The 6,035-nt window shown below is 32.4% G+C and overlaps 1 long non-coding RNA gene across 1 annotated transcript; it reads left to right on the top strand.

The window, feature by feature from the left end:
- Nucleotides 1-514: 514 nt before the first annotated feature.
- Nucleotides 515-4,386, top strand: LOC132100655 (uncharacterized). Its single transcript, XR_009423106.1, has 3 exons — nt 515-585; nt 1,420-1,452; nt 4,266-4,386. It is a non-coding gene; the product is annotated as an uncharacterized LOC132100655 (long non-coding RNA).
- The last annotated feature ends 1,649 nt before the right edge of the window (nt 4,387-6,035 follow it).

Genomic DNA, 6,035 nt, shown 5'->3' with positions numbered 1-6,035 from the left:
CTATCTATAATATATGTATTTATATATGTATCTGTAATCTATCTATATATGTATCTATCTATTAATCTAGCTGTCTATATATATTTATATCTATGTATCTATTAATGTGTCACTATATGTATACTCTGTCTGTCTCTAGCCTCTCAGTCAATGTGTTGTGTAAATTTAAATGTAAGTCTAATTGCCTATAACTAATCAAATCGCACTATGTCACTATATCACCAAAAATCCGCTATCTCAAAGTCAAACTCCTCTCACAAAAACCCACGAGGTCAAAATGCGTTTATTTCACTTTTATACAGATGTGCGATTGTGTGGTCTGTTCCCGACCGTTCCAATCAAACGCTGATTCGGCGGACCACACCTGATGAAACAATTAGTGAAACACTTCGAGGCTTCGTTTGGTCATAGTCACGTGACATGGGTGTTTCGAATCACGCTTCGGATCAGTGTTTCGACACATCTGCGCTTCGGGATCTCGCAAAGCTTCGGAACGACTGTTTCGCTTCAGCCATCCTTAGCTGTCGGAGAGCAACGGGTGAGCAACAGTCTGAGTGAAAACCTTCACATTTCTACTTCGATCTTGTAAGTATGCGTGTTATTTTTGATATGTTCATTGTTTAAATTAGTTAGCTGTTATAATGTGTAGAAACCGTGATATTTTAACATTAACATTGCACTACTTTTCTCCAAAAAGTTAACGTTACCTGCACGTGTTATTGCAAATGTATCTAAATTCAATGAATGTGGTAAGCATGAAACTATGAAACTTATCATTACTATTTTTTATAATTATAAAGATACCAGTATATTTTTGTTTTTAAATTAGAGTTGATTTAAAGCAAATTTTGTAAGTACTTTACATAAAATCTAACAGCAGCATAGTGCAACATGAAAAGAAATTAAAAAAAGATTCCTCTCCATTTAATAAGAGGTAGTGGCAAACATAAAGTCTTTAAACTTGTTAGTAAATAATTAAAATATGCAGCAGCATACATTCAGTTTTCAGTGAATTTGTTTCAGATATAAATCTGAATGCTGCTTCTCCATGTTTTGTTTTGACTTTGGAGATATAAAAGTAGCTGACTGTCCCAGATGTCCTGAGAGGTCTGCTCTGGATGGTTCATAGTGCATCAGAAGATTAGAAATTTACTTTGGCCTTAAAATGTTAATTTAATAACCAACTGTAGTTTTTTTTATATGTATTTTTTATACAGACAGATGGCCAGTGTAAAAACCTCAGAACTGGAGTGATGTAATCCACTTTATTTGATTTAAAGACACTGTTTATTGAAAATTATCCTGCAATCAGTCAACAAAGTACAGCAATTGAATATACAGAACACTTTTCAATGACTACCATTAAATGTCTTGTTACCAACATTCATCAAAATATATTTTTTTGTGTGTGTTCAACAGAAGAAAGCCATACAGGTTTGGAACCAAGTGAAAGTGAGTAAATTATTACATGTTTTTTTTTGTTTTTTTTTAAGTGAACTACGCCTATAAGTATCTTTTTATGTTTATTAGAGTTATATGAGTAAGTGATAAAGAATGATTTATAATGATAGTTCACTTTGAAATTAAATTTTGATATGTTTTAGCTTATCTTATGGGCATCCAAGATGTAGGTGTCTTTGTTTCCGCAGTAGTTTCAATTTTTATATTTTTAGGTCAAACTGTTCTTGTCTGTCAGTCATATAATGCAGGTCTATATGGTCACCACCTGAAAGAGCATGCACAGAGAAGTCCAAATTAAACAATTCCCCACCATAAGTACACACTGATAGCCTAAGACACGAAACGAGCGGTTTGTGTCAGAAAACGAACAGTATTTATATCGTTTTACCTCTTATAACACAGCCACGTCCAACTGATCTGAGGGCGCGCTTGCTTCGGTGTGTGCGCATTCTGGGCTGGCTTAGTCTAAGTGTGGCGCTTGCGCAAATTAAGCCAGAACGCGGACGCATCACACACCTGGAAGCACGCGAGCCCTCATATCACTTGCGCGTGGCTGTGTACAAGAGGTAAAAACGATATAAATACTGTTCATTTTCTCACACAGACTGCTCGTTTCATGTCTTAGGCCATCAGTGTGTACTTACGATGGGGAATTGTTTAATTTGGACTTCTCTGTGCATGGCCTTTTTAGTAGGTGACCATAGACCTGATTAGATTCTGATCTGAATAGTCCAAATAATAGTATATTGGTACTTAATTGCAGCTTCCAGGACTGAGCGCCAATCCAGAAGTCCTCAAGTCAGAAACCCCCAAGGTTAGTATGGACATACTTATGAGATGAGCTTTTTGCCATGTCGGTTACATGTTTTTGCTTCCTTTTTCTCTCTTTTTTTTTACAGAAAAGAAAGACATGTTTCCAATGACAGACAAAAGTAAGTATCAATACATTGTTACTATAATATTTTTTGCAATTTTCCTGAATCATGACCGTGGGAGTAATTAAAGATTCTTCACTTTATCTTTTATCTTCTGGTTGATAGCTGGCTACAGTTCTTTTCCTTGATGTCCAATATAGATGAGAAGGCAGTAATTTGTTAGAATTCTCATTCAAAATTTTTGTTATTGATGTTTAGGAGTTGTCATACCTCAGTATTGTGATGCAATTTTTTATTGTACTTTAAATTAACACAATGCCTTTGTTGCATTTAGGATTTCAAAAAAAGGTTTTGACACAACTTTTAGAAATAAAAGATGAACTGTGAAGAATAGGGAAAATTGTGGAACCGGAAACTGGGTTCCACATGTCAACCTTGGGCACTGAAGATGAGTTCGAGTACTTAGAGAGGCAGCTTGAAAGTGGGAATACACGGGCAGCAATGGTAAAAAACTAACCAACCAAAAAACACTCCAAAGCAACTTTTCCACACTAAAATGCTCATCTTTGACAGTCTAAAATTAATTTGAAATATAATATGCAATTTATGACTGAACCATGGCTTGTTGCATACTATCAGACTATGAGGCAAAAAAAAAACCACAATATCATTGTACATTAAGATTGAGTTGAAACAATTCGTTTTAAATTGGCAATAATTATAAAATAATAATTGATTTAAATTGAAAAATTATAAAAAGTATCCAGCAGTATTAAAATTTTTATCTGCTGAAATAAGAGTTTTATAGGGTCAGTGATGGAAAACTTGCAGGTCAATGGGCATCAACCTTTAAGGTTGGTAAATACTTTGAAAATGAAGCATATACTGTAATATTACCTGCCAAGTACTGACATTGGCTTGTGTTGTTCAGGTGACACAGTTGTGTAAAATTGGAGGAAAAAACTTCAAAGACAGTACAAGAAGAATGCTGGACAGGTAAAGCCTACAAATTATGCAACATTTATCAAACAATCTGGTGTCGATACTGAATAAGAATTTTATGTGGTCAATACGCAAATTAGAGATTTAAAAAAGACTTCCTTTAACGTTACTTTTGAAATGTCAGTTTTAGCCGCAATAGTTAACCACTTTATTTTGTATTATACTTTAGTGTTTTCAAAAATTCCCTGATGTCTACATTCAACATGTAAGGAGGAGGTCCACTACAGAAGAAGTCCTTTCAATCAACTGCCTTATTCTCAGTCATCTGAGGTATGCATGTCTGTTTAGGCTAATTAACAGTGATTCTCTCCCTCTCTCTCTCTCTCTCTCTCTCTCTCTCTCTCTCTCTCTCTCTCTCTATGTGTGTGTGTATATATATATATATATATATATATATATATATATATATATATATATATATATATATATATATATATAAAGAGTTCAGATGCAAAAGCCTCTAAGTGCCATCTGAAATTTTCTTCTCGAATGTTAATTTTTATCAAGCTCATATATGTAAGTTCAGTAATTTCACTTAAATGAAAATTAATAGGTCATTTTCATTGCCATATGTATATATGTATGTGTATGTATGTGTGTGTATATAGCCTATATATGTATATATATATATATATATATATATATATATATATATATATATATGCCTTGTACAGAATTGTTCAATACGCGTATCGTTACACGCCGTATTGCATCACCATTACGCGAGCAAAAATGTTCAATTATTGATATTAATTATAATATTGATATAAATTATTGTCTATATTGATATAAATTAAATCTCAATCTATATTATGTTAACTCTGTCTATTAAATCATCCTAGCAAAAGTGATTGACTAATTAGTTAAAAATGATTGTCAACAATGTTTTTCTTGAGCAATAATTCTTTCCTTTTTCTCATTTGGCAGACGCAGTGATGACCAGCTTTCCATCAGCTACGGAATGTGAAATAAAAAATGCTATTTCTAATCATTTCAAACAAGCACCAGGGAGGGCAGGGGGTGGGGGTTATGGATCTAAAGTAAACAGTTAATTCTTCAAAATTTTAATATCTTAATTTGTTTTACATTTTTCCAATGTTTTATTTGTTCATTTTTATGTTTGAATGTTGTCCAAGTTGTTGTTGTCTATATAATTGTTCAAAATAAATCCCTTTATATTCAATTAGTTTGGATGGATTTTCATTTATGAGAACCTGTTATATTTGAGTGAAAAGAATCCTTATGCCTCATTTTGTTGTCTATTACATGTATATGTAGTGTAATTGATGACTAGTCTATTCTTGGGCTATGGTTAGACGTCTATTAGATTTTCACTGACAGCCCAAAATCAGCCTTGTTTTAGCCTAGACCCATATTGCCTGTCTATTAGACATCTATTGGACGTATAAATATAGTCGTTCAATAGCTGTCTGATTGTCTATTCTTGGGCTATGGTTAGACGTCTATTAGACGTATATATGTAGTGTTGGGAAGGTTACTTTGGAAATGTAATAGGTTACAGATTACAAATTACCCTGTTTAAAATGTAATAGTAGTGTAACTTTCAATTACTTTATTAAAGTAATGTAACTAATTACTTTTGAGTACTTTTTGATTACTTTTCTAAATTTGTGAAAATTAAAGAATAATAAATAAAAGCATATACATCAACTTAAATACAGTTATCTAATAAGCATGTGACGTATTCTGTGTAATAAACTCCTGAATCATTGGTGTTTTTTTTAAACTGCTGTCTCTTTGTATATGATGATAGTTTTCTCAAAATAAGTAAAATGCACATGAAGTGACACAGAGCAGTTCTAGAAATTATGTTTATGTGCTCGTGTACTCCTATATTGAGGCAGCAAAGGTTGAAAACACTGCGAGCTTCAGTAGGCCTATGTGTAGTAAATGAAACCATGTCTTTGCCATTAATTTACAGGAGGGGCGGACTGGGAAAAAAATTCAGACTGGAAGATTCAAACTCATACAAACAAATTCATGGACAAAACTATTTTTTGTATGGACCTAACATAAAAAAGGTGTAAATCTTTAATTTGGGGACATGCAAAATAATTAAAAGTTCTCTCCTGAACTGCACCTTCACTTCCATTTTTCTCTTCAGTCTCTTTATTTTGCCCTGTTATCCATCTCTCTCATGACTTTAATACTCAAGATTGAACAAAACTATACTTTACAATACAATACTCTACAATACTACAATATCTTTATAGAAAAATCCTAATACTGTACACGAGTCATGTTTTTCCCTTACAAAAAATTACCATGCTTTTATTAGCCTATATAAAAGTAAAATAAACTTGTTTTGTTTTTTTTGCAAATGGATTTGTATTTATTTTTAAATAAATACATTTGTAAAATAATTTTACATTTTTGGTTACCACAGTTAAACAATAGTAACCATTTTCTCTGGATTTATAGTTAAATATTAAAATGTTAATTTTCGTAAGGGTTGTGTTGTCTGTCGTAGCTCCCCCTAAACCTATAAAAAAAATCTGATTTTTTTTTTCAGCTAAATACCTACTGTAACATTACAAGAGATAATAATGATGTGCTTTATATAGTATTTTGAGTGATGACTGATGAGCAACGTGCTGCTGCTTGATTAAATAAATAAAAAAACAAAGACAAAAAAGCATCTTTACAGATGAAACTGACCTGAAACCCTTAACAGTA

Source organism: Carassius carassius, chromosome 2 (genome assembly GCF_963082965.1).
Source record: "Carassius carassius chromosome 2, fCarCar2.1, whole genome shotgun sequence".
NCBI lineage: Eukaryota > Metazoa > Chordata > Actinopteri > Cypriniformes > Cyprinidae > Carassius > Carassius carassius.
The sequence above is the reverse complement of the archived record's forward strand: the minus strand, read 5'-3'. Positions and strand labels throughout refer to the sequence as shown.